The sequence below is a fragment of the Physeter macrocephalus genome, chromosome 20, assembly GCF_002837175.3.
Source record: "Physeter macrocephalus isolate SW-GA chromosome 20, ASM283717v5, whole genome shotgun sequence".
Taxonomy (NCBI): domain Eukaryota; kingdom Metazoa; phylum Chordata; class Mammalia; order Artiodactyla; family Physeteridae; genus Physeter; species Physeter macrocephalus.
In genome coordinates, this window is record NC_041233.1 from 29168180 (window position 1) to 29181281 (window position 13102).

Below are 13102 nucleotides of genomic sequence, written 5' to 3' on the forward strand. Positions count from 1 at the left end.
TTTAAAAAAATTGGAAGACCTCATAAGACTGGGCTTTTTTCCCTATAAGGCAGCTCTAGGCTAAAGCCAAGCAGTGACTGCTGCTCTAGACAGGGCAGGTGGGCACCCGTGTGCCATGGGTGTCACCTGACTTGCTTCACTCATTGACTGCCCTGGCCTGTGGCCTGGCCATAAGGTCACAGTCCAGGAGAATATCATTGATAAAGCGGAATACCCTTTGTTATCAATAAGTGAGGCCAGAACGAAGCCATCGAGCTGTGTGAATCCGAATCATAGAATGTCGGAGGTGGAAAAGCCCTTCTGGAACTTTGTTCCTATTTCTCTTATTTGCAGACACAGACCTGGAACTCAGAGCTGGGAAGGGACTTGCCAAGGCCACCCAGTGAGTTGATGGCAAAACTGAGACCAAATTCCAGGTCTCCTTACCCACAACCAGGAGTCTTTCCCCGTTCGAGAGCGCTCTTGTCTCCCCTTTTCTTTGTGCCCCTCATTTCATGGCTATCAGCTCCATTGCAGACCTGTGTAGGAACCAAGGGAAGCTTGTGATGGGCAGGGCTGGGGAATAAAGGGTAGGGAGGCCCCAGGCTGCTGGGGATAAAGGCTGAATGCAGGGGTGTTCAAAAGCCACTGGGCACTGAGCGAGTTAAGCCGTGCCTGTCTCCGTTGCCCGGGTACTCTTTATGTATCGCATAATGCCACTGTTCAGCCAGAGCCAAGGGCCAGAATGAGCACTGTCTTTGCAGGTAGGCAGCCAGTGCCGGCTTGGCAGAAAGAGAGGGAGCAGGAGAGGCTGGAATATTCCAGCTTGAAAACAGCAGCTGTGTAATAAAGCCAGGCTGGTTCATCTCTGGGCCCTGCTGTCCCTTCTCCCCGCCTCAGAGTAGCAGCATGAATCAGTTCACTGCGGCAATGGTCCAGGCGATGTGACTTGCATCCCCATAAGCTACCTGATTGCGGTCCCTGGATGCACGAGGCGCCGGATGTGCCTGGAATACCAAACTGCCTGGCTCAGCGCCACAGCTGCCAGTAACGAAGATCACTGGCCCCGCCTAGCCCCATGGACAGAGCCAGGCATCCTTCAAGGCCACTACTGGCCTTCTATCTTGCCCGGGGCTCTGGGACAGTCACTGAGATTCTGGGGCTGCTTTTGACAGGGGGCCACCAGCCTGTCTCAAAGATGCCCTGACAAGCCCCTTCGGCCCCGGGCAGACAAAGGCTTGAAAGGAGAAGAATTGCACACGGTCCAGACGCTGCTGTTTCTAATACGTTATTTTGACACACAATTAACTGCAAATTTGCTCTAAGCAAGAGCTCAGGCCCTCGCAGGGTCTGCACTGCACAGTTCAGGCAGAATTTGGTCTAGTGCAAACCTTGCCCTTCCCTACGGGCCAGGGGTCGCCTGCTACCCACGATGATGCCACCCCTCTCGGGGCTGGGTGTGGGCACCCCGGCAGAAAGCATGCACCAGCTTCCCCAGGCCCTCACACGGGGCAGGGAAACCACAGCACAGGGGAGGTGGGGGAGAGCCTGCATGAACCCTTCCAGCAGAGCAGCTGAACAACAACCCTTCCTAAAACGGTGGCGCTTATCGTCCGCTGACAAAAGGCTGATTTGAGCTCTCCCCAGACGTGGGATGAAGCCAATGCATTGCCTTTTATCTCTCAGTCGCTTTGAGAGGGGAGACAACCGGCACCCAGCGTGGTGGGAAGCCCCGGAGAAGGCGCTCTCGAATGAAAGGCATAATCTCTGGCTCCCTAAACCAGGAGGCTTTTATCACCCAGCGCCCCCCACCCCGGCTCCCCCCACTCCAATCCTGGAGGCATCTGAATGGGAACAGGAGCTCGAAGGAGAGGCTCCTGCTCTGTACAATGCCACACAATATTACTTCTCCCCAGGAGCCCAGAGGAGGCCACGAGCATACGGCGTCTTACTTTGAAACCAATCCTCCAATACGCTATTTAAATAAGAAATATAATCTCATTGAACACCGCGAGCTGTCGGCCTTAGACGCTTCCATTTACAAGGCACTTGAAAAAAGTTCCCAGGCCCCCAGTTTATCAGGACAGCCAGCTTAGGACTATTTACTGGGGGAAAGAGAGGTGCCAGAGAGGGAAAAAGGAGAATTGAAGTTGGCTGTTAGAAATCAGCTGCTCAGGGGGTGGACCCACACCCCCGCACTGGGGGCCTCCATGGCGCGGGTGGGAGAGTCTTTGGGTTCTCAGAAGACCATCTTAGGGCCAGGGCGATGCTCGGTTAGGTTGCTGTGGGTGGAGGAGAAGGGAGTGTGGGGTGGTGACCACCGTGCCCCGGGGGGCTTCCTGGCAGCCCAAAGCCTTGCCCATCGCTCTTTTGGAAACATCTTTTCGAGCGCCCGCTAAGTTCATCGCTCCAGCAGTATTCGTTAGAGGCGGAGTGGTTGTTAAGACCCAGTGGAAAAAGTTTCCCTCATAAGAACGGGCCCAGCAAGGAGGGCGGGCATGGTTTGACCAAGCCCTGTGCTTGAGCTCACCGTTCTGCCTCCAGGACCAGCTGTGTTTCTCAGCTTTCCGCCTTGGCTCCTCATGGGTTCTGCGGGGGGAGGCTGGAGAGCCTGTGACTGTGGTTAGCCGTGTGGGCCCTGGACTTGATGGCTTCAGTGGGAATCCTGGTTCTGCCACTTACTAACTTTCTAATCCGCCTGCGACTTACTACCCCAGAGCCTCAGGTTTCCTCTGCCCATTAACCCATCCAAGTGGGTTGTAAGGGCTGGCTGAGATAGTGCCTGGTGGGGCACCTGTGCCCCACGCAGGACGGCTATTATTATATTGTAATGGATTGCCCCATCTCCATGCACGGCTTGTCAGACACTACCCCCTGCTCTGGTTCTGGTGTGTCACTTCTGGTCAGTGGGTCCAGCCCACCCTGCCTCACTCTGTTCTGCCCTGTCCTGCCCCACTTCATCTGTCCTGGGAGGGGCCAGGAAGGGGAGTGTCAGTTTGAGCTAGAAGACTGCCTGGAGGAGGTGTGGGTTGAACTGGGCCTGAAGGGTGGGAAAGACTTGGGGATGGGAGGAACAAGGAGCACAGAGAAAAGGCTTAGGGGTAAGAATGAGTGAGAGGGAGGGTCAGGAAGCCAGCCTTCGGGGTGGGGAGGGGGACGGGGTGGGGAGGGGGACGTGCTGGGGAAAGGGGGAGAGAAGGGTGGGGGGTGATGGAAGGCAGCCCCTCCTTTCTTTGTTGCTTTTCACCATGTGGGCATCCTTGCTCATCAAAGGATGAGTTCGGGGGCTTCCCTGGTGGCGCAGTGGTTGCGCGTCCGCCTGCCGATGTAGGGGAACCGGGTTCGCGCCCCGGTCTGGGAGGATCCCACATGCCGCGGAGCGGCTGGGCCCATGAGCCATGGCCTCGGAGCCTGCGCGTCCGGAGCCTGTGCTCCGCAACGGGAGAGGCCACAACAGAGGGAGGCCCGCATACCACAAAAAAAAAAAAAAAAAAAAAAGGATGAGTTCGCCTTAGAGGGGACCAGAATTGAGAGGGTTCTCTGCGTGAGCCACGCTGAGCCCAGGTGCGTGAGTCCCTGTCGGTCATAGGCAGGCATGGCCCTGACTGTGTGCAGAGAGGAGCCTTAAAGCCCTGGAGGGACCCTGGGGGGGCCAACACCCCCAGTCTAGAGTGAGGAAACCCAGGCCCAAAGAGGGCAAGGCACTTATTCAGGGTCACACAGCAAGTCAGCAGTAGGGCAGGATAGAGGCCTATTTCTTTCCCATTGTTTTTTATAAATTTACTTATTTATTTATTTATTTATTTATGGCTGCATTGAGTCTTCGTTGCTGCGTGCGGGCTTTCTCTAGTTGCGGCAAGCGGGGGCTACTCTTCGTTGCGGTGCATGGGCTTCTCATTGCCGTGGCTTCCCTTGTTGTGGAGCACAGGCTCTAGGGACTGGGGCTTCAGTAGTTGCAGCACGTGGGCTCAGTAGTTGTAGCTCGCAGGCTCTACAGCTCAGGCTCAGTAGTTGTGGCGCACGGGCTTAGTTGCTCTGCGGCATGTGGGATCTTCCCAGACCAGGGATCGAACCTGTGTCCCCTGCATTGGCAGGCGGATTCTCAACCACTGCACCACCAGGGAAGTCCTCTTTCCCGTTATTAAAGCTAGCTTTGATTGAGCACCTACCGTGTGCCAGGTACTGTTCTAGTTCTTTGTGTGTATTTCCACATTTAACCCTGCCACAGCCCTATCAAGTAGGGATTATTATTATTATCATCCCTATTTTAGAGATGAAGAAGCCGAGGTCACCTAGCCAGGAAGAGGGGCCTAGGTGTCTGGCATCGGAGCTCCTTTCTGCCTTCTTGCCTTTGAGGGCACCTGGCCCAGCTCCTTTCTCCTTTACTGAAGGAAAGCATCCTTGTTGGAGCCAGAGCAGAGGAAAGGAGGTATCAGCTTCATTTGGTATTCCCTCCCTCCTCAGCAAAGCACCTAAGTGCCTTCTGCGCTCCCGGAACATCAGGGAACATCGGTGAGGAAGGCGAGAAAGCCCCCAGACCCGCACCCCACCCTGCGGGAATGGCCGGCTCACCCTGCTGACTTCCATTAAACATTTGACGCATCACAGAGCTGCTGAAAGCCATCCATCACAGCCATCCCCCCTGCCTGCCTTCCTGACCTGCTCCCAGAGAGGGGCCTCAGCCTGTACCGCCGACGTGTGGGAAGTGGAGTGAGGGAGAGGGGACACGGCCATGACCAGGTGCCCGTGGCCGCCCCTCCCCCTTACAGGGGCCCGAGGAGGAGCTTCAGGGTTGGCTGAGCCGTGATAATAACAAGAGCACCATTTGTTGAATGCTCAGTGTGCCGGGCAGACCTGAGCGCCTTACGTGGTTTATCTCCCTGAACTCGCCCATCACCAAGAGGTACAGTTATTATTGCCCTTTCATATATGCGGAGCCTGACATTGGAAGGTTTGGTCACTGTGAGGGTGCTGGAGCCACACTCGGCCCAGGTGTGCACGTCCGGGACCTCCCCTCCCCGCTTCTCTACTTGGGGATGGGCTGGGAGGACAGGTGCTCAGCAGGGAGGTGGAGGATGAGCCTGAGGCTCAGAGTGCATTTGGTGGTCAGTGCCCGGTAGACGACCAGCCACGGCAGGTCTGAGGACACCAGCATGGGATGATCCCATCCCTCCCTCCACCCAATTACCCCAGTCAGAACCGGGCTCCTCCTGGCACCTCCCTCCCCCTCGGTCCCCAGTTCAGTCAGTCCCCAGTCTCTCAGCTCCCCCTGCTAACTGTTCTTAAGTCCATAACCCGGCCCCCTTTCCCATGTCACGGCTGCTCATGGGGACTGCTGCAGCTCCTGCTTGTCCCTGGCCTCATCTTGCCAGGTTCTGTTTCTTCTCCCCACAGTAGCCAGGGGGACTGTTCTGGACCCCACGTCTGCTCACTCACTCCTCGGCTTAAAAACCCAAAGCCGCCTTGGGGTAGAGCCCACACGCCTTACTTGGCCTGACTTGCAGGGCTGCTCAGCTCTCTAGGCCCCTCCTGCCCCTCGCCCCTGCCTGTACCTCCGGCTCATGCTGAGGTCTCTGCTTCTGCTTTGCTTTCAGTGGGTGCACCATCTCATGCCTCACTGCATGGCTAATTCCTACTTATCATCCAGACCCCAGCTTAGATGGAATTTCTTCCAGGGAGCCTTCCCTGATACACCAGACTGGGCTAAAGGGGCCCTTTTATGTTCTTCCCTCCATCATGGCACAAACCACACTATCCCCAATTGCTTCCCTGCTTGTTTGTCACGCTCTATTGACCGTCACATGCAGAGAGGTAGTGAGTGTGCCCCACCACCAGTGTTCCCCCCTGGGGTTTAGCATGGGGCCTGCTCTGCACCAGGCACTGCGTGAATGAACGACTGATGTGATGAATGTATGAATGAAGGATGACTGATAAGGCTAAGATGGGGCCCTGAAGGTGTGACAAGGGTCAGGGGCTCAGACCCAGGGGGCATTCCAGCAGGAGGAAGCAGTGTGGTGTTTTGGAGTTTGAACACTGAGATTTAAAACCAGACCCCACTGCTTACAAGCTGTGTGTCCTTGGGCTTAGCCTCTCCAAGCCTCAGTTTGTTCACGTGCAACACAGAAATAATAATAACTCCTTTTCTGGGAACTTGTCGGGAGAGACCCGGGACACAATGCCTGTGCAGCGCTGAACTCCGTGCTGGGCCTGGCAGAGGATAAAAGAGGGGTCCCTCTGGGTCTGAGCAGGGAACCCAGGCGTCCCCCGTGGGCACGAGACCAGGGCCAAGCCGGAAGCTTCTCTGAGACCTGGAGGTGGGGCTGGCGGGTCTAGGCTATGTAAACTGGAGGGCATTGAGGCCTGGACTGACAGGGAGCGTGAAAGAGGGGGCAGCACAAGGCCTGGCAGTTTCCCACACTGCCCGCAGGCTGCCTCGCTGCTCATCCTTCCTTTGGGTTTAGCCAGAGTTAGAACTGGCAGACTGAGGTTTTACGATGTGGTGAAGCGGAGGCCCAGGGAGTGAGGGGTCTCACTCAGAGTGGGTTTGGAACGTTGCCATGTGGAGGTGAGGGAGGTGGGACGTGGGGAGGGGAGCAGACCACTGTTTGCTAGTTATCACTATTGTATGCAGGCACTTTTAATTTTACTTTACTCTTCAGTGATCAAGAGCACTGGCTTTAATGTCAGGAAGGCACCTCCAATTCTGGGTGTGTGACTGTGCACACGCTGTATAGAATGGAAATAAAATAGCACCCCCTTTGTCATTGCGGTGAGCTTCTGTGACAGTGCAGAGGAAATAGCCAGCGCCCCTAAATGTGAGCCCACGATGGAATCTTTGGAAAGCCATGCTGGTAGATATTATTGTCATCTCCAGATGAGGACGTTAGGCGCAGGGAGGTGAAGTGAGGAGCCCACTAGGGGCCAGAGGAACAAGTGACCTGGCCTGGGCCCCATGTGGAGGAATTGGGCCTCTGGAGCCACAGGGGGGCTGCATATGGCGGGTAGTATTCTTCTCATTGCCTTCACGTTGCATTTCTTAATTTAAAGTAGGAAATTCCATAGTCGACGCCTCATCAATCATTTTTGTGAGCTCAGCTCCGTGGAAAGCACGGAAAACATTTATATTTGCAGCTCAAACTGTCGAAGATGTAAAACAATTTAAATAATATTAACATTTTAACAGCCTCCACTCATGGCTCTGTGCAATTAACCATTACCTCTTAGAGTGTTTGTCAAAATTCAGCCGTGGCTAAGTGGTGAGGCCCCAGGTTCGGCCTGGGTTTGAGAGGCTGGACGGGGAGGCAACCCATGTGACCTCTCAGGGGCCAGTCCTGCCCACACCCTTGCCAAGGGGGCAGCCCCCTGCAGTGGGAACTGTGGATCCTGGGGTCTTGGCATGAAGACCTCCCAGCTGGGCTGGGTGCTGGAGGCAGAGAGATGAACATGACACAGACTCTGCCCTCATGGGCCTCCAGTGGTGGGGCAGATGACTGGAAAAATGTACACTAAGGTGGGATATGTGCTGCATATGAGAAGGGAGTACTGCTGTCCTAGGAGCACTGAAGAGGCAATCAGGAGCACTTCCTGGAGGAGGAGGTGTCTGTGCTGATCTTTGTACCAGTTTGTCACTGAATGAGGGAACAGATAGATCATCTCTGAGGCCTGGCCTTGCTTTAACCTTCAAGAGCCAAAGAGTGTCTGCAGTTTATCCCTGGCAGTGAGGAAGAAGGGGCTCCAGAGGTGAGCTTCCCATCCGGGGAGTGTCAAGCAGATGCTGGGTGACGTGTCAGGAACTTGTAAAGAGGGACTCCTGCATGGGACATGTGTCCAGCCCTCATGTGGATCAGGCCCTGGCTAGACACTGTCTCCTTGAAAGAGAGCCAGACCTGGTTGTTATAAAGTGAATTGAGTCGCCCCTCTCACTCCCAGTTCATATGTTGAAGCTTTAACCCCCAGTGTGACAATATCTGGAGATGGGGCCTTTAAGATGGTAGTTAAGGTTAACTGAGGTTATAAGAGTGGGGCCCTAATCCCATAAGACTGGTGTTTTTATAGGAAGAGGAAGACACACCAGAGAACTCCCTCCCCAAGAGCACACAGAGAAGAGGCCCTGTGAGAAGCGAGAAATGGCAGCTATAAGCCAGAAAGAGAGCTCTCACCAGAAACCACCCCCGACTGCACCTTGATCTTGGACTTCCAGCCTCCAGAATTATGAGAAAATAAGTTTCTATTGTTTAAGCCACCCAGTCTGTGGTACTTTGTAATGTCAGCCTGAGCGAACTAATGCAGGGGTCTCACAGTTTGGTGAGAGAGACTCTGAGGTTGCTGCTGATGATATAGCACTATACAGGTGTGCGCAGGGGGGGCGGCACCTGGCCCAGCCAGGTGGGCATCAGGGTAGGCTCCCTGGAGGAGACTGTGGTGCGGGAGCTAGGTGCAGAAAGATGAGGAGGAGCTGGTCATAAGGACAGGGAAGAGGAAGCAGGGAGGGTGTGCCCAGTGGAGGGAACAAAATGTGTAAAGACACAGAAGTATTAAAGGATGACAGGTTTGGAGGCACTGAAAGGAATTCTTTGTAACTGGAGCGCAGGGTAGAGAGGGAATGTGAGGGAGAGAGGAGGTGTGGGTGGGACGGGTGGGGCCCACCGGCCAGCAAAGGCCCTTTTGCATCTTCCAGGGAAGAGCATGTAGAATTCATTGCTGTCCAGACTCCCTGCCTGCGAGGACTCCGTGATTAGCAACTAACTTGCCGTGTGACCTTAGGCAAGTCACTTAACCTCTCTGCACAGCAATTTTCTCATTTGTAAATTGGCAGAAGGATCCCTGCCCTGCCTGCCTCCCTCATGCTTTGTGGGCTCAGTAAGCTCATGCCTGTGAAAGCACTCTGGCGAAAGCCCCACAATAGCACCATAGACGTGGAAGGTGTTATTGTTATGTAACCACACTGATTCCTGTCAGAGAAGCATGGAGTCAATTGGAGTCTAGAGGGATGTCAGGGAATTGGCTGCTCTCTGAAGCTTGTCACAGAGACCTGTCTTTTCATTGTACTCCTTTCATATCACTGTTGGCTCGATGAAAGAAGGGGAAAGAATCTTTGATATGTCTAAATATTCCGCTCCCACCAAGACGGGAGGAATTCCGAGGAAGAGCTATTATTAGAGGCTGAGCTGGAAGCGGGTGCCTTTGCAGATCAGAGCTGTCAGTTCACATAAGCAGCCTCCTGCGCTGCAGAGCTGGCCCGGCGGCTGGGGCCCTGGCATAGAGCAGGCCTGCCAGCCCTGCTGGTTGAATTGTGGTGGCACTGATCTGGGAGGCAGGAGGACCCACTTCGGGTCCTGATTCTGCGTCTGCTCTGCTGGGCAACCCAGGGCAAGTTGCTTACCCTTTCTGAGCCAAGTAATGACACTAGATATAACCCTTACTAAGGGAAAGGGCTTTTATGTGCAGAGAAAATAAGGCGCTGCACAGTGCAGAGGTCTGGGCAGGCTGAGAGGTGCCCAAGCACAGGCTGCCAACACCCTGGGTGTGTTGAAGCCAGAAGATTTCCTCTTGGAGAAGGGTGTGTGAAGATCTTGTATCAGAACCCTCTGAGGGTTTGAAAAATCAGATTCTCAGGCACCATTCCAGGCCCATAGAATCAGAATCTCTTTGTAAGCTCTCAGGTGGTATGGATGCAAGAGGTCTGGCCTAACATCTGGTGCTCCATGCTCCTGCATTTACAAACCCCCAGACTGGGTCATCTGTCGGGCTCTGAGACACAGTGATTCCATGAGAACAGGGGCAGGGCACCACTCAGTGAGTCCAGCCCTTCCTCCTTTGGCCTCCAGCCTACACTTAGCCCTCCAGGAGCCTGTGGGTCCTGGAACCCTTAGTCCGTGAACTGGGCAGATGGTGGCCTCATGCTGGCCCCTGGCTAGGGACATTGTATCCCGTACCAGTCTCATTTAGGTTGTCGCCTGCTGGCAAGCCGTGTAGAGATCAAACGGGGAGGACTTCTGGAAGCTGAAGGATGGGCCACATAGGACTCATTTTTAGTGACTAGTCACTTACAGAGAGCCTCAGAGGGACAGGCCCAGAAAAGACTGAGATGGCACCTAAATCTAGCCCCTGTTTCAAAGGTGAAGATGTGGGCTCAGCAGGGCCAAGACGGTTACTTTAACTAGAACAGCTGATCTGTTGGGTTAACTCTGGTTCATCTGGGACCTGGTTTAACGGAGAGAAAGCAGAGCCCTGTGGCTGTCCACAGTCTGAGAATGTTTAATGTTCTGATGTAGGCGGACATCCTGGGGGCGAATTAGAGCCTGTCCCTGCCCTGGCTCTAAGGGGTACATTTGAGCAGCCCTGTTGTGGAGACAGTTGACTTTGAGACCATTGGGTCTCTCTCAGTGGGTCCTGTGGAACTTCCTGGGAGTGGCTGTAAAATGTGACTTTCCGCTGCCCCTCGAGAGAACATATCAGAATGGGAGTGAGAGTGACATTTGTGAAAGAGGTGGATTGTTACAAATGTTGGCATTTATCATAAAAGGACTCGTGACACACCTCCCACCTGGGTGGGACACCTGGTGTGATGTGACATCAGGGCTTGTAGCATAAGACGTTGCCATACACTGTGTTTGGTTCGACCTCTCACTGGTGTTTTGGGGGAAGTTGAAGCTCGGTGCGGACTCCACCCTAACCATCTAGGGCAAGGTAGACCGAGCCTATGAGGTGAAGCTTCCACAGAGGGGACTTAGCTGCCTGTGCTTTCACAGCACCCTCGTGCCCTGAAAACACTTGAAGCCTTTACTGGAAGGAGATTTCTCAGGTTGAGGCTGTGTATTTTTTTTTAGTCCCAGATATATATATTTTTCACTCTCCCCAAATCAGGCAGTAGCACCTGGCTTTCTGCCCTCACGGGTAGCTGTGGCCAGGAGGAAAGAGTTGTCTGGAAGATAATTCCATCCCTGGCTTTTCTTTCTAAAGCTATCTTGAGGCAATGATGCTGGGAGGTGGAGGATGGGAGAGCCCTGAGGGAAACAGGAGAAGAGAGAAAAGAAGCTGTCCCCCTCCCCTAAACCCCGACGTCTCCAGACCAGAGCAAAGAGTGCCTGCCAGCAGTAGGGCTGTGCCTCTCTCTGCAGAGGGCCCAGGGGGAATGGCTGTGTGGTGTTCAGCCTCCCTGAAGGCTTCCAACCCCTGTGTGGGACAGAAGCAGAGTGTGGGACACCTGAAGGGACTGAGACTGGGGACAGTGGTTGTGTCTGCAGCATGCAGAACTGCTGAGGCCTGGAGGTGTTCCCCAAGCCTACACCTTGTTTAAGACCCAGGGACCTTTGCATAATTTTTGCCTGGGAGGAAGGCCTCCTGGCCATGAGTGACTGGGGTTACATTTCTAGACAGCAGGATCAGGCCTCCAGAATTCAAAATTAAAATGATTTGTAGAAAAGGCTAAATGTGATTCTTCCTGTAAGCTTGAGTTTGGGGACTGAGATTCTGGTCCTCAGAATAGATAGTAAAGCAGGTCAGTGCCAGAATCACATCTCAGGTGGTCAGAGATGGCTAATGTATATCACCTAGAGAGCCAACTCAGATTAATTGGGAGAGGCTATCTAGGGCTCTGTGTTGAGAAGGATTCTGAGCTGGAGTCTTTGATCAAGGAGAAAGCAAGCTGTAGCACCTAGGCAATTTAAAATCCTGTTTGACTCTTTCATTTTATAAGCAAGGACACTGGGGCCCAGAGGGTTAAGCCTCTCCGGATGCGCAGGCTGAGCGGCCATGGCTCACGGGCCCAGCCACTCCACGGCATGTGGGATCCTCCCGGACCAGGGCACAAACCCGTGTCCCCTGCATCGGCAGGCGGACTCTCAACCACTGCGCCACCAGGGAAGCCCCGCCAGTGCTCTTTAACGGACAATAATTCACTAGGAATTTTTTGTTTCCTTACTTATTCCAGGTTCTGTGTTAGGTGATAGGGCAGTTAGAAAGAGTAGCAGTGATATCAAAAACTTACTATTAACTACCTGCCTAACCATAATCTTTCTAATCCTCATGAGAACACTATGTGACTAGTATTTCTATTAGTGAGGGTATGGTAACTGTGTGAGCAACCTCAACCTTTCCTGTACTAGTATAATGCAGTGTTCCGCACGTGGGGCCTCCTTGCAGTCACTCGGGGGCTCTTGTAGCTCTGCCACCTCCCAGGGCCTCACCATTCTCTGCTGGCAGATGGGGACACGAGAGCCAGTGTGGAGGACTGTGTGAAGCATGTCAGCTGGGGCATATCACTTCCACCCACCGTCCACTGGCTGAGACTCAGCCACCTGGCCACACCTACCAGCAAGGGACTCTGGGAATGTTGGTTGGATGTATGAAGATGGGAAAAGAGAAAGGGGTTTGCGGTAGATTTGCTGTTCCCATTTTAAAGAGAAAGAGACTGAGACTCAGGGACTTAAGTAGATTGCCTTAAGGTCAACCAGTCAGTAAGAGGCAGAGTCAGAATTTGTATTAGTTTGCTAGGGCTGCCATAGCCAAGTACCACAAACTGGGTGGCTTAAACCACAGAAATTTATTATCTCACCTGTCCGAAATCAAGGCCAGACTCCAGAATGGTGAGACATACCTTTTTTTTTTTTTGTCACAGGGTTGGCTCCTTCTGAGGGCCGTTGGAGAGAATCTGATCCTTGCCTCTCCCCTAGCTCCTGGTAGCCTCAGGTGCTCCTTGGCTTGTGGATAACATTCTTTTTGGGTCTTCACATCGTCCTCCCTCTGTGTATGTCTGTCTCTGTGTCCAAATTTCCTCTTTTTATAAGGACACCAGTCATATGGGTTTAGGACCCACCCCAATGACCTCATCTTTAATTACATATATGTTTTTTGGCATGATATATATATATATATATATATATATAATTTTAATTGAAAAATAGTTGATTTACAATATTGTGTTAGTTTCAGGTGTACAGCACAGTAATTCAGTTATATGAATATTATATATATATATCTTTTTTAAGATTCTTTCCCATCACAGGTTATTACATGATGTTGAGTATAGTTCCCTGTGCTGTACAGTAGGTCCTTGTTGGTTATCTATTTTTTTTTTTTTTTTTTTTTTCGGTACGCGGGCCTCTCACTGTTGTGGCCTCTC